Source organism: Plecotus auritus (assembly GCF_963455305.1).
Source record: "Plecotus auritus genome assembly, chromosome: 1".
Taxonomy (NCBI): Eukaryota; Metazoa; Chordata; class Mammalia; order Chiroptera; family Vespertilionidae; genus Plecotus; species Plecotus auritus.
In genome coordinates, this window is record NC_137770.1 from 103905816 (window position 1) to 103932708 (window position 26893).

At 42.7% G+C, this 26893-nt stretch overlaps 1 long non-coding RNA gene and 1 pseudogene across 2 annotated transcripts in view; one reads left to right on the forward strand and one right to left on the reverse strand.

Annotated features, from left to right (window-relative positions):
- The window catches only part of LOC308234242, a 179593-nt gene that overhangs the window by 62257 nt on the left and 90443 nt on the right, over positions 1-26893 (reverse strand). The window contains exon 3 of the long non-coding RNA XR_013959036.1: positions 7463-7668. This is a non-coding gene — a long non-coding RNA (uncharacterized lncRNA). The remainder of the gene's footprint in view (positions 1-7462; positions 7669-26893) is intronic.
- Positions 2212-2966, forward strand: LOC308254345 (regulator of G-protein signaling 18-like; annotated as a pseudogene). The gene is made up of 2 exons: positions 2212-2396; positions 2495-2966. The product of its transcript is annotated as a regulator of G-protein signaling 18-like (transcript).

Below are 26893 nucleotides of genomic sequence, written 5' to 3' on the forward strand. Positions count from 1 at the left end.
GAATGTGAAAGTTGGCCCTGACCGGTTTGGCTCAGTGGATAGAGCGTCAGCCTGTGGACTCAAGGGTCCCGGGTTCGATTCCGGTCAAGGGCATGTACCTTGGTTGCAGGCACATCCCCAGTAGGGGGTGTGCAGGAGGCAGCTGATCAATGTTTCTAACTCTCTATTCCTCTCCCTTCCTCTCTGTAAAAAATCAATAAAATACATTAAAAAAAAAAAAGAATGTGAAAGTTGTAGGTAATCAGGAGGCTATGGGAGGATTTTAAATATGTCTGCTAGGTGTTTTACTGGGAAAGGATTATGTAGAAGAGCTGGTTTTCTATGCTGATGAGACTGGCTTGTTTTCCAAGTGCTTAGTGTTTTTGTTGATAAAAATACTGTAACCAGAAGCTCACAGGAACCTAACCCTTTATTTCCCCTTGGCTTTTAGTATTAGCTAATTTAGCGTTAGTGGTGACTTTATAGAACACTACTATCCTGAATAATCAACCTTATATGGATTGGAGAATTAAAAGGTGAAAGCAAGAGTAGTAGCCTCCACTTTTATAGCTAATATTTTATATCCTAATATATATATACCCTCAATATTATGATTCTGGGCTCCTGTGGTTTAGGAGTCAAATACCCCAGGAGTTAATTTTTCTAGGAAATACAATAGTCTCTCATATATTTTTAATTATTTTATCAGACTTAGATATGAATTTGTCCTGTGATGTGTTTTTTGTGTGTATGAATGTAGGGGATGGGGTAAGGAGTTTCACATGAACTCACAACATTATCTACACTGCTGGTCACCACCATTCCTTTTTAACCTGCTCTGAACTAGTTTTCATGCCCATTTTTCTACTAAAAATGCCCAGCTTCACCAATGCCCTCTGTATTGTCAAACCTGATGAATATGTCTCTGATCTCAAATTTCTCTAATTCTCAGTGCTTTTGACTTAGTTGACCACTATCCTCTTTTGAGACTCTTCTCTCCAATTCTGTGATATTTATTCTCATTCTACCTTTTCTCCTATGTTATAACCTCTATTTTTAAGTTTCCTTTGCTAAGTTTTTTCTTTTCTACTCAGTCATTAAAATTTGATCCTCCTTGGCCCTGGGCTTTCTTCTTTTCAGTGTGTTCTACTGTAAATAATTTTATCTACTTCAATATCTTCACATACAATTCATATGTCACAACTCCTAAATTAATGTTGTCAGCTCAGCCCTGGCCAGTGTGCTCAGTAGTTAGAGTGTTGGCCTGCGCACTGAAGGGTTGCTGGTTTGATTCCTGATCCAGGGCACATACCTGGCTTGCAGGTTCAATCTCTGGCTCTGGTCAGGGCACAGGAGGGAGGCATCCAATGTATGTGTCTCTTCCACAACACTGTTTCTCTCTCTCTCCCTTTCTCTCTCTCTCTTTCTCTTTCTCTCTCTCTCTCTCTCTCTCTCTCTCTCTCTCTCTCTCTCTCTCTCTCTCTCTCCTTCTCCTCCTCCCCTCTCTCCCTCCCTTCTACTCTCTCTCAAAATCAATGGAAAAACTATCCTCCAGTGAAGATAATGTGTGTGTGTGTGGGTGTGTGTGTGTGTGTGTGTGTGTGTTGTCAGCTCAAATCTCCCCCACTAGCTCCAAAGTCACATATCCAACTGTTCACTTAACATCTCCACTTGGTTTCCCACATATATCTCTAAATCCATATGTCCAAAACAGAACTCCTGAGTGTCACCTCAAAGTCCTGCTTTCAGCTCCAAGCTCATTCCTGGTTGTGTCCCTATATTAACAATGGCAACACATTCAAGCAAGAATCAAAATTAGAAATCTAGAAATTATTCTTGACTCTTCCCTTTTGCTAATCTCTTGCCTCCAATTAAACTCTTCAGCAACAAACTAGAAAGGGAAGTTGTACTGTGGTAATACTAGTCCTTAGCTTAGAGACCAAGAGTTGCTTTGAAAATTTGTAGTATCCTTTCCCTAAACAACTCAGGACTGAGTTGTACTTTAGTTCCCCAGTGCTACATTTTCCTGTCTCTACAGAAGCAGAAACACAACTCTTAGAACTCTTGTTTTCTTTTCTATTGTAAGCACTGACAACAGACTTGAGATAACTTTTTCTTCTACCATGTATAACTATGGAATAGCATTAACAAGTGAAGGATGGAATAGATTAGACATCTCTTCCTTTTAGAGAGAAGAAGGAAACATCATTTATTTTCTTTTCTCAATTGAATATGTGCGAATCAAAGAATACATGGTTCAGCAAAAGAAAAACAAGCAAAGAAGCCAAAATCAGAGCTAAGGAGAAAGGAAACCAGTTACATCTTCTCCTACAGAAACCCAAGTTTCATGAAGAGGCACACACCAGTAGATCTGCACACTTAACCAAAGTAACCAGACAAAAGAGAAACCCTGTGAAGTGTGTTGGGAAAGTACAGCCTTACAGCATATGTTAGCACAGATTCGTAAACATACTTGCTGTACACTCCATTATAAGACATGTTGTGTCTCGAACAGAGTCTGGCCTGAAGAAGCAATACGATGGGGTGAATCATTTGACAAACTTCTTTCCCATAAAGATGGATTTACCAGATTTCTTAAAACCAAGTTCAGTGAGGAAAATATTGAATTTTGGATGGCCTATGAAGACTTCAAGAAAAGCAAAGACCCTCAACAAATGATTTTTAAAGCAAAAGCAATATATGAGAAATTTATCCAGAATGATGCCCCACCAGAGGTTAACCTTTATTTTCACACCAAAGAATTCATTATAAAAAGCATCACACAGCCCTCCCTCCACACTTTTGATGCACACAGAGCAGAGTGTATCAGCTTATGGAAGACAATTACATACATTTTCTGAAATCTGACATCTATTCAGACTTGATAGAAGAGACCTCAGAGGACAACCAATCTTAGAAGACCATCATGTTCGTTCACCTGCAATGAATTCCTAGATCTGAAGTCGGATATTGTCATTTGGCTATAAAGAAAATTAATCTTGCCAAAACCGGTTTGGCTCAGTGGATAGAGCGTCGGCCTGCAGACTCAAGGGTCCCAGGTTCGATTCCAGTCAAGGGCATGTACCTTGGTTGCGGGCACATCCCCAGTGGGGGGCGTGCAGGAGGCAGCTGATCGATGTTTCTCTCTCATCGATGTTTCTGGCTCTCTATCCCTCCTCTCCCTTCCGCGCTGTAAAAAATCAATAAAATATATTAAAAAAAAAAAGAAAATTAATCTTGCTAATTTTGGTGACAATATTGTACATCTGCCTCTAAGACAGCATGTGTTAACAAACAGGTGCATCATTTAAAATAAAACACATAGTGTAGAAGGGAAAAAAATAATCCCTTCAGCAGATTCTACTTCAAAATATATTTCAATTCCATCTACTTCTCTTCATGTCTGCTATCCTGGGTGGGGATGGGGGAAGTAGAAGAACATCATGGACAGTTCAGCCTTCTATATTCTCAAGTTTGTGACCCTAGAAGAAGGAGATAGCTGCTCTCTCCCAGACGCTATAATAATAAAAGCGTAATACACTAATTAGACCAGACAACCTTCCGACATCCTTCCAGATGACCTTCCAGACGAAGCCAGGGCTGCGAGGGAAGTCTGGGTCCTGGGTGCCAGAGGGAAGCCAGTGCTGGCAGCCGGGGAAAGGAAGGCCTACTCTTGCATGAATTTCATGCATCGGGACTCTAGTTAACATATAAAATCCCAGAGAAGAAGTGGCCAAGTTTGGGTCACATGGAGGAGAAATGGCAGTTTCCCAAAGGTATAATGGTGCTATTACCAGAAGAAGAGCAAAAGAATGCCGACAAAGAAAAGCAGCATTTGTGACAAGTGGAGGATAGTGACAGGGACTATCACCTCCCTTATTTGTGTTTTGTTGTCCTGTGTACATCTCCCAGACAAACCAGGCACTTGAGGTAATTGGCTCTAAAATAAATTGTTATTATAATGCTCCCAAGGTTTGAGGACTTCCTAGAGTAGGTATTGCATAGAACTTGTAAGTAAAATGGAGACTCTGAAAACATTCTTTTACATTTTGTTGAATTAATGGGTCTGGCAATAAGTAGAAGGTATACACTTGTTTGTTTGTTTGTTTGTTCGTTTTTTCAGTCTTTCAGGATGATTTCAGCTCTGGTGTCCCAGATTGGCAGGGTTCCAGGACATATATATTAATGTGCATTCTACTCATTATTATGTAACTACAATTATACACCTGAGGAAATTCATACTTGAATAAGACGTACATGAAAAGTGGTCAAGAAGGTTTTCCTCTACCCCCCTGCCTTATCTCCAATCACAGTAATTAAAACTACTGTAATTAAAACTCACATGACTGCTTCTTTTAACATTTTTATAATTAGGGAGTTCAATTGGAATTTCGATTTTTCAAAACAAAAACAAACAAGAAAAACCTCACAGGATCAGAGAAAATAGTTCTAATCATTCATGCTCTTCTTCTAAACAGCCAGCAGAGGGCAAACAAGAAGGCAAATGAAATAAGTGGAACCTGCAAGGCTGACAAAAGGTGCTTTTCCTACTCTTGTCCAAGTTCACACAGAACCTAAAAAAAAAAAAAAATGGTCCCTAACTCAATAACTTTGCATGAATATAACTTTCCCTGAACACTTAATTTAAAAGAAAGGAAACCAAGAGAAGTAAATTATATTTTTATATAGCCTAGATTTAAAATGAAGGCACATATAATCATTATGGTAAGAAAAGATGAGAATATCATAAATCTGATGTTAAAGGTGAGAACATTCTATTAAAATTTAAAAATATATAATTTATGGTCTCTGCCCTTGTGATCCTTTGGGGTAAGCACTCTTTATATCATAATTCAATGTGTCAAATATTAATTATATTCACCTATTAGATGGAAATAAATGTTTTTAAATTTGAAATACACTTGGGGCAAATGTTTGGGGAAATGAACTGTCATATACACTGTTGGCTGGAGTGTAAACTGATACAACTTTTGGAGACCAATCATAATTGTACTATCCTACATGATCCCTCATTCTCACTTCTTCTGTCTTGTAAAAACATTAGCAAAAGTAATTTAAAAATATGTGTATAAGAATATTCATCACAGTTAACTTAAAAAATCAATTTGTTAAGTAATATTGTGTACAAAAAGTGTAATCATATAAAAACTCTGTCAATATATAGTATGTGTTACATGATTGGAGGTGTTTTGTTCTGGGAAGAGAGACTGGTGAAGGAAAGTAAAAGATATGCACATTCACTTTTTACTGTATGGAGGTATGTATTTTTTACATACACAAGCACAAATTTCTTATATAAAGATTCTTAAGTATCAAATTGAACACTTAGGTTTATAGCAGTTCCACACAGGTACACCTAAGCTATAGAGTCACTTAGAATGCTAGGTCTAAAAGATCAAAGGATGCAAAAGCTAGTTGTCCACAGAACTGCAGTTGATTGCCTAAAAATTTTGACTTATTGACTCTTCAGATTTGAATTTGAATGAGAAATATAGAGTTAATTATTGACCTAACAATCCCTGGAATCAACCATTTAATATCCGAACGCTGATTCTCAACCACATCATCTGGGGCGTATCAATATGTAATTGCTGAAAAATGCAAATGATATAACCCCAATCTAATTGACTAAATTATGCAACCCATGTAGTTTGATTTCTAAATGACAATGGAATTCCTTAATTAATATACATTTTAAAGAAACATTCTACATTCATAACAATCTTTTCCTTTTTTCCCCCCTTTTCCACATTAATGTGGCCATTGTGATGATGACAATTGCCATTTTGAAAAATTCTATTTGCTACAGCATGAAAGATGGTGGCTTTAGTAAATTGGCCGATGATAAGGATCATTTATAGAAAGGGGTAGCTCTGGCAAGGTGAAGGTCTGGTCTGCCCTTTGTTGGGCAGCCTTCTCAATAGCAGTTCTTTCTGCTTATGTGGTATGCTTGAAGTAAAACTGTTTCTTTCATATTTTATATATTTACCTCTTACTTTTCAGCCTTAATCTGGTTTCCCACCTAGCATGTTCCTCCAATCTGGTTTTATTTTGTCTTAGCCTCTCTCCATATTTAATCTGACAATAACCCATGGAAGTGGGGGAAAGAGAGCCAACAATAATGGGTATGTATCAGGTACTGTGTGAGGTGCTTTTCATACATTTGTCACTTAATTCTCCTAACAACACTGCAAGATGGTTCTATAACTGTCACTTTCCCAGTAAAAGAATAGGTTCAGAAAAGCTAAAAGCTAGCCTCAGATCATGCCACTTCTAAGTAACAGAGTCTGTTGGGCTCCAAAGGCTAAATTCTTTCCAATTAGCCACACTTAATCCAAAAATGTATGTATAGTTCTCGTTTATATCACTTGCTGTCTAGATCTTTCCATAGTAAATACTGTGAAAAAAAGGAAAAAAGAGGATTCTGAGGATTTTGATCTGAACAACTGAGTGACTGGCAGTGCCATTTAGTGCAGTGAAGAATTCTGGGGAGGAGCCAGCTAACAGGTGGCATGTTGATTACACTGGACCTATCCCATCAGGGAAGGTGCCAAAATTTTTCTCTTTGGAACAGGCACTTATTCCGTATTTGGATTTGTTTCCCTAGCTGTCGTCATGCTGCCACCAGAACTCTCTCTATGGACTTGCTGGGTGGCTTACACTCTTATCATGGTCTCCCACATAATACTACTTCTGACCAAGGAATTGCTTTTATAGGATATAAGTAAGCCAGTAGACTAATGCCCATGAAATTCCCTAATCCTATTATGTATCCCAGCACCAGAAGCAGGTAGCTCAGTAGAAAAGAACGGTCTGTTGGCAGCCAGTTCCGCGCCAGCTGGAGAAGGACCTCACAGTGAGGAAGCATGTGCTCTCGCCAGCATTGTGCTTCTCCGCTGGCCAGGGCACACGTGGCCAGGAATCCAAGGCATAGAAGCAGTGGTGGAGGGGACTTCTCAAAATTATACCAACCAACCCCAACCCATTTGCCTTTTTTACTCAAGATTCTATTTGGGAGATTCAGGTATCTGAAGGAAATGCTTTTACCCAGAGACACAACCTTCCAAAAATGACCAACCGGGATAGCCTTGTAGCCAACCAATGAACGTTAAGCCAGATTTTATTTCAGATAGAAAATTAAAGAAATTGGGTGTTCTTTTTTTATTATTTTATTGATTTCAGAGAGGAAGGGAGAGGGAGAGAAAGATAGAAACATCAATGATGAGAATCATTGATCGGCTGCCTCCTGCACGCCCCCTACTGAGGACTGAGTCCACAACCCAGGCATATGCCCTTGACCAGAATCCAACCCAGGACCCTTCAGTCCCTAGGCTTACGCTCTATTCACTGAGCCAAACTGGCAAGGGCCAAATTGGATATTCTTACACCCAAATATCATGCAGCTCTTCACACCCATTACATGTAATGCAGATTTCCAGGTCTCAGTGTTTTCCATTCTTACCTTTTGTAGCCTCCAGGGCCAAGTCTTCCTGCTGTCATGTTGTCCTTTCCATGCCCCTCACTCCAGTTGAGTTGCTGCCTGAAGGAGGCTGTCTGCTGTTCTTGCCCAAGGTTGTCAGCATCTCTGCCAACAGTCCTTTACCCAAAGGGCTCTCTCAAAGTCTTGCTCAAAAGCAGACACTTTTGTCTTTTCTCTTTGTTTCTTGCCTGCAAACAACAAACAAAAATGCTAATAAAAATTATTGACCAAGGAACCAGCATTGCCTTCATTCACAGAGAGCCAAGACTCTCCCACCCCTCATCCCCCAAATCAAGAAGAATGCCACTCGCTTGAACGCACAAGTCACACTAGCAAACCAGAACACTTCTCATCTGCCTTCCAGCTCAGGGTGACTTCCCAGTTCCTTCTAGAATAACAGGTTCTCCTTTCATGGCACAAACAGGCCTATTCTAGAAAACTTCCTCAAATCAACAGAGTGGGTACCAATTACTCAGGCCTAAAACTCAGGTGTACAAGAAATGTAACTTTACTTCAATTTTTGTAACAGTTATAGATAGATTATAGCTATAGCTATAGCTATAGCTATAGCTATAGATATAGATATAGATATAGATATAGATATAGATATAGATATAGATAATCTCAGACCATCACCACTCATTCTGCAAGTTGAGAAAATAAAATCTTAGCCAATTAGGTTATGATTTCATAACAGTTGAGGCTTCCCCTTCTCTTTCCTGGTGCTGCATCTAAACTCTGGGAATGAGGGTGTGGAACTTTCAACATTCACAGAAGAAGCCTGACTTTGCTGGCCTCTAGGGAGGCCTCCCGTGGCTCTGGTTCAGCACCCTCTTGCCGTCCTCTGGCTCTCTATGCTGGGTGCACACTGACTGCTCTCAGCCACACAGGAAAATGCTCAGCTGCTCCTGTGCCTCACTGCATGCAGGGGACACTTAGGATGCCCCAGGCCCATGGGCCCAGACACCCTTTGGGGTCTTCTCTCCTGCACTGCCTTTTCTCCTCTGAGGAGGCCCATTTGAGAGTTGTGCTGCATCACTTACCTGGGGTTATTATTAGTGAACTGGGAGTGTGGAGCTACAAGTGGCTGCCTCTCCACAAAGGGAGCATGTGATGCAAGTAGATTCCTCACCCTACGGGTCCAGCCATGCCTTTCCCCCCTCCACATTTCCCGCTGTGCCTTGGCAAGAATGGGAAGCAAGCTGAGCCCCTTTAAATCAACTACTTAACACTCTTGCAATTTTCAAAGTCCTTCCAGTTTGCAAAGTCCCCATACTCACCTTTAATCCTGTGTGACAGTTCACTGCCAAATATTCCATTTCCCACTGACCCAATCAGAAGCAAAGTAGGCACTTATTCTTTCAGAAACGTTTAGAGGTTGTTTCAAAAGCAAAACTAAACAAAAACGTCATCCTTTATTGCAGTGGTCCGCAAACTGTGGCTCTGTTGACTAATGAGTTTGCCGACCACTAACCTAGAATCTCGATTCCAATAATTACAGGCTATTGTTGTTCCTTGTGATTAAGCCCCTATCCCAGTGGCCGGCAAACTCATTAGTCAACAAAGTGGCAAACCGCGGCTCACGAGCCGCAGTTTGCCGACCACTGCTTTATTGGATGGCGAATGCTTTGCCCCTCCATCTTTGGAAACTGGAATCTTCTGCCCATGCACAGCTTGTCTGCAGTGGCTTCAGGAATTCACGGCAGGTCGAGGGGATGCCAATCTGCCTGCAGCCTGGGATCCTCTACCTGGTGGTCAGAGCTGGGGTCCAGGATGTGGAGCTCTGAGCTACAAGCTACAAAGCCTGTCTGTCTCCAGGACAATGTTCAGGTCACTTAGGAATAGAAGAGCTTTTAAATTCTCCTTTTCTCACCCCGAAATTCCTTCCTTTTGCTGGCTGTCCTGCATAGATTCAGAAACTATTGCATTTTTTTCTAATGAAGTCTCATTTTGGCCCACTACTCCTTCTAAATAAACGATTTCTGAGAAGTTTGCCTCATCTCTGCATACCAGTTTTCTCATGTCCTTGAAATGACCTGCTCCAAATCCATCCTAGGGTTTATCAGTCTATGGAGCAGATGTGTACTTTGACCTAGGTCAGTTATTTAATACCTGTGATTCAATTTTCTTCTATAAAATTGTGCAACTTATAGTATCTATAGCATAACAACATGTAAGGCCCTTAGAATAGAGCCTGGTGCATAGAAAGCAGTCAATAAATATTACAGATGTCCCTCGGTATTCATGGGGGATTGGTTCCAGGACCCACCTCAGATACCAAAATCCTTGGATGCTCAAGTACCTTATATAAAATGGTGTACTAATTTGCATATGATGTACATACATCCTCCCATATACTTTAAATCATCTCTAGATTACTTATAATATAAATAGTTGTTATACTTATTGTTTATGGAATAAAGGCAAGAAAAAAGTCTGTACATGTTCAGTATAGATATAATCATCCTAGGCCTGTCTACATAGTAAATGTAACTCCTTTTGCTGCATATTTGCAATCTATGATTGGTTGAATCTGAGGATATGGAACCCATGGATATGGAGAGCAGACTGGATCATTATTATCATTATTATTATTATTATTATTGTTATTATTATTATTATAAATTCCACATGAACCCCTACATGCAGCAGGGTCAGTGAGGCTTGGGCCACAGCTCAAATATGCAAAAAATGTAACTTTATTTTTTCATAAGTCTGCTTAGTTTCTATTCTGTGGGCCCATTCCACTGGATTGGAAAAACTTCATTCCAGTTATTTCAGGGTAATCCCACTCCATTCAGCGTCTCCCTCTCCCCGGGGTTGAGTCTAACTCTTGGGCCTTTGCGGGGTGCTAACGATCAGAATGGGCCTCTGTCCCCTGTGGTTAAAGTCACCCTAGATGGCCCTAGCCCAGCAGCCCAGCCAGTTCCCTGCAGTGGAACTGACTCCCCAGAGAACCCGGTTTAGGTGCAGTTCGTATGCAGTGGGGAGTGTGGTAGCAGAGAACACCTCTAACAAGAAGTAAACTTTCTTTGTAGGGTCGGGGGGATCACTTTCACACTATGGCCCTTTCCCAAAATAGACTGTGAGGCCTCCATTGTGCATTCCAGGGAAGCGTTATTACATCCGAGAAGCAGAGAAAATGCTTTTAGGAGGTTCAAACATCTGGACTTTTCGGTATCAAAAGCCAGCCTTGAAAGAGTCAGGACATTAATTTTATGCCATAGCCACTAGATTTGAAAGAATATGATGTGGCAGTGAAAGTCAGGTTTCCCAAGCCGAAATGAGATACAGATTCTCTAGGTTGGAGGGGAGGAGAGATGGAAAGGGAGCAGGTATCTTAGATTCTGTGTGGGAGGAAGACCATAGTTTAATGTGCTGGACACTGGTGAGAGTGAAAGGGCGTTCTACCACTAATTATGCTGGGAACACAGGCCACACCAGGACTGTCCCAGGCAAACCAGAGGATGTATGTTCCCCCTACATATGGGTCTCAGTCCCCACTTGCCACCCTCGGCCAGGACCAGGTGAAGGTGAGGGTTTCTAGAAACCGCAGAAATGCCTGGGAACTGAGAGGAGAGCTCCTGCTCCTCCTTGCTTAGGAGAAAGCTCCCAGGGCGCCCCAGGAGGTGTCGGAGCGCGGCCACAAGGCAGGCTGTGCAGAGCGGGTGGACAGGCCTGATGCAGTTGCCCACACCCCCACACCCCAGCTGGCAAGGAGTGCGACCAAATGTTGCTCTGCCCCCAAGAGGTCAGCGAGAGCTGGGAAACAGCCTTGGGGCAGAGAGGGGCACAGTTCCACAGGGCCAGATGGGAGGGCGGGCACCCCTGCAGGGGCCCAAGAGAGTCAAGCACAGCAGGGGAGACCCGCGCCTCTGCCAGCCCACTCCCACCAGCGCCCCTCTGCATTCCCCACAAACCAGCGACCCGCCCTGGGGGAAGGGGACCCCACGCTAAGCAAGCAACTGTCGGACTAGATGGAGAGCCCTCATTTGACTGACTGCGTTTCAGGTGCCGGGCGGATGGGACTTGATACAGAAATGAAACGGTTATGAATCTGATGACATGTTCGCACATCTGAGTTGGTGGCATGAGATTCACACTCACTTTACAATGAAACAGAGAGCCCAAAGTTAGAGCTTCAATTTCTAGAGACAGAATATTTCTAGAAACTTTTATTTATTTTATTTTTTAAAATATATTTTATTGATTTTTTACAGAGAGGAAGGGAGAGGGATAGAGAGTTAGAAACATCGATGAGAGAGAAACATCGATCAGCTGCCTCCTGCACACCTCCCACTGGGGATGTGCCTGCAACCAAGGTACGTGCCCTTGACCGGAATCGAACCTGGGACCTTTCAGTCCACAGGCCGACACTCTATCCACTGAGCCAAACCGGTTTTGGCTCTAGAAACTTTTAAATAGAAGTTCCCTTTTTTAAAAAAATATTGCCTTTGTGTCTAGTCTTCCAGGGCATCCCATCACATATATATGTGAGTCTACACACAAAAAGGTCTGGACCTTGGGGGAGGAACTTCGAGAGTACCTGCTAAAATGCAAAACAAAAATGCACTTCACCTTCAGCCCGGGTTTTATCTCTCAGCCTCTGCCTTCGAGGAGTGATTGCCCATGTACGTTAAGAGGGATGTACGAGCATTTTCAGAGTTTTGTTGTTTATGATGGCGAAAAATTGGAAATACTCTAAATGTCAGTCAATAGGGGAGTGCTTAAATAAACAGTTGTATCTCCACACTGCAATGTACTAAGCAGCAATTTAAGAAAAAGTGTTAGGTTTTATATTGTTCTGAAGTGGAAAATTCCTTAAGACATAAATTTTAAAAAGCAAGTTATGGAACAATATGTACAGTGTGATACCATGGATGTAAACACACATACACACACACACACACACACACCCCACAACGAACACATGAAAATTTAGAAAATAAGCAAATTTAGCTATACACTCGTGTGTAAGTGTAAGAAATAAAGATCTGGAAAGACATTCACCAAACTGAAAACACTAGTTATCTCTGAGGCAAGAACTACAATTGAGAAATTGAAGGTTAAGGTAGATGTTTTTATTTTTTGAGAATTGTTCAAATATTTTACATCAAGAATAATTTTTAATTGCCCTCTTGTAACAACCAGGAAACAGACAGGAGGAATTAGGATGATCTGAGGGAGTTTAACTGAGGAAAGCTTATAAAGCTAAGGGTAGGGTTCAGGTGAACCACTTAGGACAGTGAGGTACCGCAGTGATGTACCAGTGGAGCTGTTACCACTCCTAGACCCGAGGGGTAAGGGGGAGGGCAGTTACAGGAACCCAGAAGGGGGCTGTGTAGTGAGGTTTCCCGGAGGAGCCCTGGAACCTGCTGACATGGGGCAGCTCCTGGGCAGAGAGCAGGGGGCAAGGTGGTAGAGGGTGGACTTGGAGGAGCCAAAGGAAGACAACAGGGACATAGCCATCTTCCTTCAAAGGGGATTAAAAAAAAAGGGAAAATATCTAATATATACCACATGGTTATTCCTGAGAGTTGGGATAATAGAGGTTTCAAATTTCTTCCCTTTGCTTATTTTCTAATTTTTAAAAAATACTTATTGCTGCCCTAACTGGTTTGGCTCAGTGGATAGAGCATCAGCCTGCAGACTGAAGGGTCCCAGGTTCAATTCCGGTCAAGGGCATGTACCTTGGTTGTGGGCACATCCCCAGTAGGGAGTGTGCAGGAGGCAGCTGATCAATGTTTCTATCTCATCGATGTTTCTAACTCTCTATCCTTCTCTCTTCCTCTCTGTAAAAAATTAATAAAATATATTTTTAAAAAATACTTATTGCTTTAGGTTTTAAAAGTTATGGCCACTTGAGAATGGAAAGAAGTCAGATGATACCTGCAAATATGAGAGACAAGGACTAAGGTGGAGGTTACTGATTGAAGAATGTGGAAAGGGAACAGTTAATGAGTTGAGAGGGGGGTATCTCAAATTTGAGGCTCTTGTTGGGCCTTAAATACAGATATTTGATTGGGAAAGATTGTTTTGTTTTGTTTTGTTTTTAAAGAAATTGTGCTGGCATAATTGGCTATCCATTTGGACCCCCCATTGAAATTATATGCACAAATAAGTCTTAGATGTATTAAATATCAAAATATAATCATTAAAACACTAAGAGAAAATTTAGAAGAATGTCTCTAACATCTGAGTGGGAGATGCCAAAGAGAAAAGACCAACATAATTGAATACATAAAAATTAGACACATATAAAGAGAGAAAATGCATTAACAAAGTCATAAGACAATAGAGTGATAGTACTTACACCTAATATACAAAGGGCTTACCTAAGCGATAAAAGAGAGAAACAGCTCATTAAATGCTGAGATGTTTAAACAAATGTCACCTCACCCCTTTCTGACCTGAATTCTGAACAAATTGAGATATTTGACAGAGAGTAAGGCAGATGGGAGCCAAAACCACGTTTAGTATTAAATAGAGGCTGGGCTGGAAAACACAGTCTAGTGTGAGAGAAAATGTCTTCCTAACACTGAGTGTGAGAAGTAGACAATGTGTCCCCTGTGAGAGCAGCACAGCCATGGAGCAGACGCTCCCCACAGGGAAAGCGAGAAGATGAGCTGAGCAGGACCCACTGAAGTTTCTCCATTTCACCTTCAGACAGGTCCCCTAGGGGAGAGTAGGTGAAGCGGAGGAGAGTCCCCACCTGGACTGACCATCAGGAGAGGGAGGGTGTATTTTAGGGTAACAACTGAAAGGAAAACCAAGCAGAGGATGTGAGCAAGAAATTTACATCAAATGAGAGGAAGATGACAAGGGAAGGGGAGGAGTTAGAAGGGGAGAAAAGAGGAGAAACCCCTCTCCTGTGTGTGTTTGTGGGTGGAGACATTGTAGAAGATCCCTTACATGGGAAGATGGAAAGCCAGGAGAGGGAGGATGCTCACTTTTTCTTAATAGATTTATGTGCTGTTTCATTTGTTATGTAGAGCATCTGTAATTTCTTAAAAATCCCAATAAGTGAAAAAGCCATAGAGTTTCTTTTCTACAAAGAAAAGAGGGAGTGTTAATACTATCCAATGCAAATGCCATGCAGAGATTAACTCAGAAGAATTGAGCCTTGACTTTCCTATTGGACCATGGAGGTTCTTAAATACATCAACAGGGCATTGGGGGCATGGGTGTGGCTCCTAATTTGCTTTTGGTGAGATAAGGAGATGTAGGTAATGAATGAACATGACACTTTTAGAGAATGTGCTATGGAGAAAAAAAAAAGATGACATGATAGCTGGAGAGAAACAAAGGGTTATGAACAGATTCTGTTTTATAATCAAAGAGATGAGAGCATGGTTATATGCAGCAGAGAAGGCGACAACACGGAGGGCAAGAGAAGATATTCAATGAGCTAAGACAGATGAGACAGGCAGAGGGAAATCCTGACCTCTAAAATAGGTGGGAAGGAAACACAGTGAGTGCAGTTGCAGGTAAGAAGGGAAACATGCAGATAAGAAGGGAAAACAGTCACTGGTCAGACAGATGGCAAGGGCACCTCCAAGTGGGGAGGTGTGGGAAATTTGAGAAGAGAGTTCCATTTTCAGAACAGTAGCTGACAATACGGTTGAAATGGGACACCAGCAATTTGGGAGTACCAGCCATAAGATTAGCACATATTAATCTAAGTTTAGTGGTTTGCATGGCAAGTGTATAAAAAAGTTAAGAGAGTTGTGGGAGTGAGGAACCCTTGGAAAAAAACATGGTTCAATTGAAATACATTCTGGATAAAAAAAAACAAACACTTAATATGTAGAGCACCCTATACTATTGTAATAACTGCCTATTAGTTTTCTGCCACTGGCCCCCATCTATAATAATAAAAGTGTAATATGCTAATTAGACTAGACGTCCTTCCAGATGACCTTCTGGACAAAGCCCGGGCTGTGAGGGCCAAGGCAAGCCATATGGCTGCAATTGATCAGTGGGCTGTGGCAGGTGGGCAGGGCCTCCCTCTGCGAGGGAAGCCCAGGTCCCGGGTGCCAGAGGGAAGCCAGTGACGGCAGCCAGGGGAAGGAAGGCCTACTCTTGCACAAATTTCATGCATCAGGCCTCTAGTTAAGGTATAAAAAATCATCTCCCTCCTCTGTCTCTGAGAGTAAGGACTATATAGCAGAGGGTAAATATTTGGCAAATAACTGTCCACTGAATAACTAAGGAAAAAACAAGTATTGAGAGAATAGATCACTTAATGAGATAGAGAAGAAAGTACCCTGGTATAGTAGGATTCAGTTTAATTAGATTCAGAAAATATGAGCATCTCTTCTCTACCCTAGGCGCCAGGCATACCACAGCACACAAGCAGATGCAGCCCTGACCCTCCCATAGCCTGTGGGGAGAAAGACCGTGAAGGACATGGAGGCTCTGATCAGAATTGAGCCTTGAGACTATGGAATTTAAGATTTGGAGGTGGGTCTGCTTTAGGTGACAACTCTGTCCAACTATCTTTTGATTAATGGTCTGATTTGACCAAGCCTGATGGGGAAAGGAAGAAATTTTCAAGCTAAGTTTATGGATGGGGGAAGAGAACAGTGTACCCTTTTGGGGGGATTGTAAATTGGTGCAGCCACTGTGGAAACAATGTGGAGGATCCTCAAAAAATTAAAAATGGAATTACCATATGAGCCAGCAATTCCACTTCTGGGTCTTTATCCAAAGAAATTCAAAATACTAATACAAAAGGTATATGTGTCCCTATGTTCACTGCAACATTATTTACAACAGCCAAGATATGGAAGCAACCAAAGGATTAAGAAGTATGAGCTGGCAGTTATGTAAACAGTCATGGGGATGTAAATACAGCATAGGAAATATAGTCAATAATATTGGATATGTTTGGTGCCATATGAGTATACTGAACTTACTGAGGTGATCCCTTCTTAAGGTATATAAATGCCTAATCACTATGTTGTACACCTGAATCTAATATAATATTGTATGTCAACCATAATGGAAAAATAAATAGATAAAGAATAAAGCATGCCTGGGGCCAGGGAGGAGTACAGGACGTGAAGGTGAGGGAAAACAGTTGCAGCACTTAATGTTTAAAAGCATAGCTTTGATTCAGACCTGGATTCAAAATCTGATCCTTCTACCCTGAGACTTGGATAAGTTCTTTTTTTGTTTTTTTTTAAATATATTTTTATTGATTTCAGAGAAGAAGGAAGAGGGAGAGAGAGAAACATCAATGATGAGAGAGAATCATTGATTGGCTACCTCCTGTATGCCCCCTACTGGGGATTGAACCCACAACCCTGGCATGTGCCCTTGACCGAAATCGAACTCAGGACCCTACAATACACAGGCTGACACTCTATCCACTGACCCAAACTGACTAGGGTTGGATAAGTTCTTAACTTCCAAGACAGTTGTTCTCAACTGGAAGTGATTTTGCCTCTCCCTCACCTGGGAATATTGGTCAATGTCTGGAGATATTTTTAGTAGTCTCAACTAAAGAGTGGGTGGGGAAAGAGTGGAGTGCTACTGACATCTAGTGGGTTGAGGTCAGGGATGTTGCTAAACCTGCTACAATGCACAGGATTGCCCCCTAACAAGGAAGTATCCAGTCCCAAATGTTAGTAGTAAGTACCAAGGTTGAGAAACTGCTCCAAGAATTATCTGTAAAATAGTTCTAATAATTCCAACCTTTCAGAGGTTTAATGAGGATAAAATGATTTAATGTATCCCGAACTACTGCCATATGATAAGAATGAGAATAAGAACAAAAGTAAGGAGGAATACTAAAATGGAGAGAGAAAGACGCTATTGGCAAATTTCCCATTGCAATTTTGCATCAAGTATTTATTTGCAGGGCATGGAAAGCCATTGTTTGTTTTGATTGTTGACCAGGCACTAAATTTGCTGCAGATCTGAAGTAGAATCCTTTAGAGGTAAACTGATATCAGCTAAGATCCTAAAACTATCAGTATTAGGAAGTTTCGCCCCATGTGAAGAAAAAGGAAACTTGGAAGAACTGTGAGGAGGCCAGGTGTACCTAACTCCAACAAAATGGTGGAGTCTGTATTTAATGCTTTGGTTGGGAGAAGAGGTGGTGCCTCCAGTTATTTTTTCCTCTGATTTTAATAGTTGCAAAATATTATAAACTCAAATATAAGAGGAAAAATATTGAAATCTTTTGCTGGTCAAATCAAAGTATTTCAATTTTCATTTAAATTTTTACTTATTTTTAAAATCTTTATGTAAGCCAATCTATGTTCATTATAGAGGTCAACAAATGTGACAAAAAAGAGAAAAAGTTAAATATGATCTGACTATTCAAAAGTAATTGCAAGCTGGCTGGTGTACTCAGCGGTTAGAATACTAGTACACTGAAGGGTCTTAAATTCAATTCCTGGTCAAGGGCATGTACTTGGGTTGTAGGTTTGATCCAGGCCCTGATTGGTATGCATTCGGGAGGCAACAAATCCATGTGTCTCTGTCACCCTGATGTTTCTCTCTCTCCTCACTCTCTCTCCTCCTCCCCCGCTTCCCTTCCACTTTCTCTAAAAATCAATGAAAACAATTTCCTCAGGTGAGGAGTAACAGAAAAAAACAAACAAACAAAAAAAGTAATTGCAATGATTTCAGCACATATTCCTTCAGATTTTTTCCTATGCATATATAGCATTATGTATATATTTTTAAATAAAATTTGAATCATCTCACTCAAAAACTTTGTAACCTTTTTTAATCCTCAACAGAGGACATGCTAAGAGAGAGAGAAAAGGAGAGAGAGAGAGAAACACTGATGTGAGAGAGAAACATGATCAGTTGCCTTCCATAAGTACCCCAACGGGGCATCAAACCCACAACCCAAGTATGTGACCTCACCAAGAATCGAACCGGCAACCTTTTGGTGCACAGGACGATTCTCAACCAACTGAGCCACTCTGGATGGGTAGTTTGTAATGTACTTTTAAATTTAACAATACATCTTAAATAGTTTTCAATATCTTTACATATCCTCTGTATTAACTTGTCAAAATAAAAATAACTTTTTTCTTATTACAAAAAGAATAACCACTAAATGTAAAAGAAATTCAAGCAATATGGAAATGTATAAAAAATAAAGAAAAAAGCCACCGTGTTTAATTTAGGAAACCATGACTTCAATTAGCATAAACAACTAAACAACAGGAAGTTCAGGGGTAGAGTGGGCTCTGCAGTGTCATCAAGGTGCCAGGTTCTTTCTGTCTCCTCTGCTATTTTTGGTGGCCACATCTACAAGCTCGTTCTCCTCATGGTCACAAGATGACTTCCAGTGGCAACCAAGGCTGGACTATATACGTCCCATGCATGTTCTTCCTGCCTAATTGCGTCAACTTGTGTCACATGCCTTTCATGACCAATAACAGTCACAAGGGTAATCCCACTCACTGATAAACTGGGACTAGTCAGCATACAGAGCCCAGAGGTGGGGTCACCTTGTTCTGAAGTGCACGGCTATGTGGAGAGATGGGCACCTAAACCCAGTAGGAATTGTGTCAGGAAGAGAGAGGGAGAATGTGTGGTTAGATAAGCAATCGCACTGTTCACTGCAGCACACCTCTCTGGTTATCCAACGTGCCTATCCCCTTTCCATCCTATGGATTTTAAATGGTATTCGCAGCTTTATAAAATGTACTTAGTTCCTTCCTAAAGGGAGGCAATGAGGAGTCTTCCAATTACTGTGTACATTGCTAAGTCCTGGGTCTCTGGGAGGTCTGTGGTCCTCTCTAATCTATTATTATGATCATGTTTCTTTTTAATTTACTTAAGAGGAAAAGCAATTTCCTGAAATTTTCTTCCAAAGTGGGCTCTTTCTTTTTCTTATGCACTTTCAGCTGTTTTCCTTCTCTTCCTTTTTTTTTTTTTTTTTTTTTTTAGGTGTGGTAGTGGGGCAGAATTATTACAGACCCCAAGCTGGGTTCCTTCTTGCTTAGTCATTTTGAAATAGTGGCAATTCTACACAGACCTGCTATTCACCCTATATATTCATGTGGTCTTTTTGAAAATCTCCCTGTTTACCTGAGCATAATTTGCATCTTCCCTATGAAACGTGAGTGGGCTGGGGCTTTGGATCAGCATTACTACTATGTGTTGGTCCCAAAGCTGCCTGAGTAGAGTGGGGAGGGAAGATGTTCTAGGAGCCATCAAAGCTGGGGACTATTTTCATTCTCATTTCTATTTTGTTGAAATTCTTGCCTAGAAGCCCAGTCCAATGAATAGAGAGCCTGTGCTGTCCCATGGATGGCAAAACTGGAGTTAGAACCCAGCCAGGCAATGTGAAGGCCTTGCCTGGTGTGACCAAGAGCAATGTCCTCCACTCAGCTTGCTCTGTGCACAGCTACCAGCTCCTCAGAGGCCATTGCTACTAGAAGTTTATTTCTGGTCTCTCTCCCATTCATCAGTACAGCCTTCAACTGATCTTTGGTTTCACAGTGAGGAAAAGGTGTCCCAGTGGAATATTTGAGATCTTTTCTCATTCCAGATCCTTTGCCATATTGTGGAACATTTTCACACCTTCTCTTTCCACCAGACAATGTGTTGACCCAGATAAACAAATCCCCACTCCTAAGCGTGTTCATTATCTTCATTTCCACTCTTCTGCACCCTCTCATGGTGACCCAACTTCCAAATTTCTCACAATGGACTTTCTACTTACTCGCTCTCATTTTCAGCTGTTTTTATTCACACACATCTGAGGTTTGGGATCGATTGCTACCAAGGCTTTTGTTTGTGAAGATCAATGAGAGAGAAGTAACAGCCATCTGCTTCTTAGCATCCTACTCCTTCCTCCAAATAAGATGCCACATGCATGCTCTCTCACACATGATGAAACCGATATGTAACATGGTCAGAAGGCAGGAACTAATAATCTTGTGTTTATCAAACCCTGAAGACCACCAGTATGTAAACCCTCAAAAATGCTTGTTCAAATCCAAATTCCTGCACCTCAAGTTTACTAGATTAAAATCTCCAGGGCACAGGCACCAGGAATCGGTGTTGTATTGAGCTTTCTAGTGATTTTATACTAATTAGGATGTGAAAATTTCTTTGATTTATGAGGATTCTCACATCACAGCTCAATTCTGCATAAGATGACACTGCAACTCCCTTCCTTTCAGGACATTTTAGTAAAAAATCCTTTAATTGTGTTTCTAAATTGATGGTAGCACTGACACAATCTACAAAAATCCAAAGAACATAGTGTGGTAGAGATTACAAGAATCACCATGCCTTGTACTCTTCTTCACCACAGGCTTTTACTGTTAGCTTAGGGCCATGTGACTAGTTTTGGCCACTGGGTTGTGATTAGGATTCAGTTGGGTCCTTCACCCTGTGCCTTTGCAAACATGTGCTGATTTGACAGTATGACAAGATAAGGGAGCAAATGTCAGCTTGAGTTTCTGATGGTCTGTGGAACAAAAACCCCTGCCAATCTTCAGTGGATGTGTGACATGAGCTAGAAATAAGTCACTGCAGCATAACCTAGTTGTATTTGAGCTAATACAAAACCTTTATTTCTTGTTCATGCATCAGTGAATCTGAGTGTCTTATGTCCATTTAAAATTAAGTTATAATAAGATGTCTCCAGTTCCATAGATATGAGCTTTTTAGAATATTGACCTCCTAAAATCAAATATTATCTTTATAACTAATTTCACCATATTTGAATTTGTGCGAATGAAAGAAAAAACTTTCTGTGGTAAAAGAAGGGATTTAGGAAACTTTGTTACTTGGAAAAAGTAAATGAGGTAAAACATCATAAGTCAGTGATTGACCTGGAGAAAGAACACAGAACTTGCTCTGTGACCTGATTTGATAATCCACCTTTTGCTTATTCATCTCCCTTAACCATTAACCATGACAGGAAACCTCAAATTTCTCTTAAACCCAAAATGCATATGTGTAATCCTATATAATAAAAGGGTAATATGCAAATTGACCCTAACGGCAAACGACCGGTCACTATGATGCACACTGACCCCCAGAGAGCAGACACTCAATGCAGGAGCTGACCCCTGCTGGTCAGTGTGCTTCCACAGGGGAAGCACTGCTCAGTCAGAAGCCGGCTCATAGCTGGCCAGCACAGCAGCAGTGGCAAGAGCCTCTCCCGCCTCTGCAGCAGCGATAAGGATGTCTGACTAATGGCTTAGGCCTGCTCCCTAAGCCGTTAGTCGAACCTCCCCTGAGGGCTCCCAGACTGCCAGAGGGATGTCTGACTGCCAGCATAGGTCAAATCTCTGGGGACCAGGCCTGAGCCATTAGTCGGACATCCCCCTAGGGCTCCCGGACTGCAAGAGAGCACAGGCTGGGCCGAGGGAGCACCCCCTAAATGCACAATTTTTGTGCACTGGGCGTCTAGTTACTGTATAACTATATATACTACAATATGTATTATAGCTAATATAATCTATATATATAAAAACCTAACCAACTGTTCAACTGTTCGACTGTTTGACTGGTAGCTATGACACCCACTGACCATCAAGGGGCAGACACTCAATGCACAGGCATGGAAACATGGAACAGACTAATAAATCTCAGAGGGACTGAAGGAGGGGGGAGGGCAGGAAGAGATTAACCAAAGATCTTATATGCATACTAGAGGCCGTCCCCTGATCAGCCCACCCAGTTGCCTCCCAGAGAGGGAGGTCAGACTGTGGCTTAGGCTGACTCCCCATGGGGAGTGGGCCAAAGTAGGACATCCCCTGAGGGCTCCCAGACTGTGAGAGGGTACAGGCCAGGCTGAGAGACCCCTGAGTGCATGAATTTTCATGCATCTGGGCTTCTAGTATAATATAATATAATATAATACAATACTAGTGGCCTGGTGCACAAAATTCATGCACATTAAAAGGGAATTAATTAGAGGAAATATTTTAATATTTTAATATTGTTATTTGCCCTTTCTCTATAATAGAAGTGTCAGAGATGAAAGAAAATTAGTAAAATGCATATGAAAATCTCCCTCCTGTCAGAGTCTGGGGTGCACGGCAGGAGTTAAGTGCCCACCCACCACCCACACAAGCTTCTAAAACACAAGAGACCCAGACCCAGCTGGTCCCATTCCCATTGGGTGAGACCCAGACCTGGCCGGCCCCACCCCCATCAAGCCCCTCCAGGCAGGGGGCACAGTCTCAGCTCCCCTGTCAAGCTCTGCCAGGTGGGGGGGTGCAGCCTCAGGTCCCATGGCCTGGGGCTGCTGCAGGGAGTGCGGCCTGAGGTCTCCCAGCCCAGTGCCAGAGCGGCAGGTGTGGCCTGGCCTGAGTTCTCCCGGCCCAGCACCGGAGTAGGGGGTGTGGCCTGAGGTCCCCAGTCAAGCCCCACCGGGCAAGGGGCATGGCCTGAGGTCCCCTATCAAGCCCAGCTGGGCGGGGGGCATGGCCTGAGATCCCCCATCAAGCCCAGCTAGGCAGGGGGCATGGCCTGAGGTGCCCTGGCCCTGCATTGGGGTGGGGGGCATGACCTGAGGTCTTCTGGACCGGCACTGGGGCGAGGTCGCAACCTGAGGTCCCCTGTCAAGCCCTGCTGGGTGAGGGGCACAGCCTGAGGTTCCCAGGCCTGACACCAGAGCGGGGGTCATGGCCTGAGGTTTCCCGGCCTGGAACCAGGGTGGGGGACATGGCTTGAGGTCTCCTGGCCCAGAGCCAGGGCACGGAGTGCAGCCTGAGTTCTCAGCCCAGCTCCAGGGTGGGGGACATGGCCTGAGGTCCACCATCAAGCCCCACTGGGCAAGAGATGCAGCCTGAGGTCCCTGTCAAGCCCCGCAGGGCAGGGGGCACAGCCTGAGGTCCCCGGCAGTGAAGAGGGCATAGCAAGGCGGGCGGCGGGTGGCGGGCGGCAGGCAGACTAGGGCGGGGAGCCTGGCGCAGGTCCCCAGGTGGCGGGTGGAGGTGCTCCCGCCATGGGGGAAGGGGTGAGGGCACAGGCGGCCGGCAGCAGTGGGAGGCAGTGCACAGGGAAAGGGCACGAGCTGGGAGCATCACAGGGTGCCAGTAGCATCCACAGAGTGTGCTTTGGCATTGCAGGGTGGCGGACATGGTTGTGATGGCAGGCTAGGCCTAGGGGACCCTACACATGCACGATTTAATTGTGCACTGAGTCTCTAGTATAATATAATATAACTAGAGGCCTGATGCACAAAAATTTGTGCAAGAGTAGGCCTTCCTTCCCCCAGCTGCTGGCACCAGCTTTCCTCTGGCACCCAAGATCCGGGCTGCCCTCCTCCAGCTGCTGGCAGGTATCTGGGTCCCGGGCTGGCTTCCCTTGTGCTGCCACAGGCACCCGGGACCCAGCTGGCTTCTCTAGGGGCGCCCGCAGGCACCCAGGTTTTCAGCTCCTTCCCCTGGGCCACCCGCAGGTATCCAGGATCCCGGATGGCTTCCCTCAGGGCACCCGCAGGCACCCGGGACCAGGATAGCTTCCCACAGGCCGCCAACAGGCACCCAGGACCCAGCTGGCTTCCCTCTGGCCCTGACTTAGTCAGGAAGGCCATTCAGAATGATGTCCGGAAGATGTTCAGTCTAATTAGCATATTACCCTTTTATTATTATAGATATAATATAATATAATAAATATAATATAATATAATATAATCCTATATAATATAATCCTATATAATATAATCCTATATAATAAAAGCCTAATATGCCATGTGTCCAGTTGTCTGTTCATCTATTCAGCCAAAGTGTAATATGCTAATGATATGCTAAGGCCGCTCAACCGCTCACTATGACATGCACTGACCACCAGGGGGCAGACAGTGACCTGTCGACCAGTCGCTATGATGTGCACTGACCACCAGGAGGCAGATGCTCCAACTGGTAGGTTAGCTTAATGCTGGGGTCCAGCCAATCAGGACTGAGCAAGACAAGCCAGACACGCCCTGGAGCTCTCCCACAGTCCCTCTCTGGCTGGCCAACCTCCCGCAGCCCTCCTCAGCCCCAATCGTGCACTGGTGGGGTCCCTCGACCTGGCCTGCACCCTTTCACAATCCGGGATCTCTTGAGGGATGTTGGAGAGCCAGTTTCGGCCCTATCCCACAGGCCAGGCTGAGGGACCCCACTAGTCCCCAAATTCATGCACCAGGCCTCTAGTATAATATCTTACCTAATAAAAGAGAAACATGCAAATTAAGGCCTTTTCTTGCACGAATATCATGCAACGGGCCTCTAGTAATGTAATATAATTAATATAATATAATATAATATAATATAATATAATATAATATAATAATATAATGTAATCCTATATAATAAAGAGGTAATATGCAAATTTACCATCACTCCAACACACAAGATGGCCACCCCCATGTGGACATAAGATGGAGGGCAGAGGAGGGCAGTTGGGGGCAATCAGGCCAGCAGGGGAGAGCAGTTAGGGCAATCAGGCCAGCAGGAGAGCAGTTAGGTGTCAATCAGGCTGGCAGGGGAGTGGTTAGAGGGTGATCAGGCAGACAGGCAGAAGCAGTTAGGGGCAATCAGGCAGGCAGGCAGGCAAGTGGTTGGGAGCCAGCAGTCCTTGATTGTGAGAGGGTCCCAGATTGGAGAGGGTGCAGGCTGGACTGAGGGACACACACACACCCCTGTGCACAAATTTCGTGCACTGGGCCTCTAGTATAATATAATATAATAAATATAATCTACACTAACAAAAGAGAAATATGCAAATTGACCATCCCTCCACTACACCCACCAACCAATCAGAGCAAGTATGCAAATTAACCCAACAATGATGGTGGTTAATTTGCATACACAGGCACAGAACAAAGACTGAAGACAGTGTAGAAGGAAGCCAAGCACTGCAGAAGGGAGCGAAGCTGCGGAGAAGCAGGCGGGGCGGCAGAGACGAAAGCAAAGCTCCCTTCTCTACTTCGCTCTGGCCGCAGGAAGCCCTATTCTTGCAGGAATAGGCCCGAGGAAGCCCTATTCTTGCAGGAATCTTCCTGCAATGGGCCTCTAGTTAATATAATATAATATAATATAATAATATAATATAATATAATATAATATAATATAATATTAGATTTAGCTTGCTACATCATTTATTGTTGAGTCAGAATTCATTTTTGATTTCTGATTATCTTAACTCTGGCTGTGGTTCAGTTCAACCATATCTGTTGACATAACTCAAGGCCAGTCTTAAAACGACGCCAACACTTCTACTTTCCAAGGGTAGAGGTGCCCTTCCTAACCTCTCAGCCCTATCCCCAGGTCTGTAAGACAGAGGAAAGAAGGACCTTGTTTTTTCCACCTCTTGCTATTAGTTATTTGAATCTCAAGGCCAGCATTTGTTCCTCTGCAGCTAACAAAAGTATAGGCAAAGAAAAGTTGGGAGAAAGGTGGCAATACTTCTTTAATCTGCTCCTTTTCTTCCTTTTTCTCTCTTGCTTTTTTTTTCTATTTGTCTTCCTTCTTTTCTGTTAATATAATCTCTGGTTTCTACTTTTGTCTTCACCTTACATGTCTGATCACTTAGCATGTAAATTATTTAAATGTTTTTTGTGTCATAGGCATCTTTCAGAATCTGATGCAATCTATGACTCTCTGCTGGGAAAATTGCACATATAATATATTTAGAACCTCAAATTAAGTAAATCCTATAAGATCCAGATATTCTGTCTTCAGGTAAAAGTCTCTAGTCTCTCTGAAAGTATTTCTCTGAAATCCATTTGTATCATAAAAATATGGCCCTGGCATTTTCTTGAAATATTTCAATTCCACTTTTTCAGTAACAGGTTCTTGGTTTAGTCAGAAAGTTTTTCCAGGAATCATGGTGGTGTGGTGGAAAGAGCATAACTTTAGAATAACCTGTGCCTGGATTAAATAATGGCTTCATGCTTATTAGCTATGTGACAATGAAAATATATAGAGTCCCTTAAGGGTCCCTCGTCTCATCTCTCCATTGGTTCTCTTTTACAGAAAAGGTACAGTATGGAGTAAGGATTTTAAAAGTACTTTTAGCCTGTGGATATACCTAGAACTCTCTTTAGTGGGCTCTGAGCACTCATTGTCACCAGCATGAAAATTAGTGTAAATCCCTAGACCAGTGGTCGGCAAATTCATTAGTCAACAGAGCCAAATATCAACAGTACAACAATTGAAATTTCTTTTGAGAGCTGAAAAACGACTTCTGTGCATGGGCCACGAAGTTTCAATCACACTGTACGTGTGTGCCCGCACATGGTATTTTGTGGAAGAGCCACACTCAAGAGCCGCATGTGGCATGTCAACTAACAAATAAAACAAAAAGTCAGAGAGAAGGTGCTAATCCCTCCTACCCCCTCACACACACACACACACACACACACACACACACACACACACACACACACACTTATTTATGCATTCATTGGTTAATTATTATGTGTGCCCT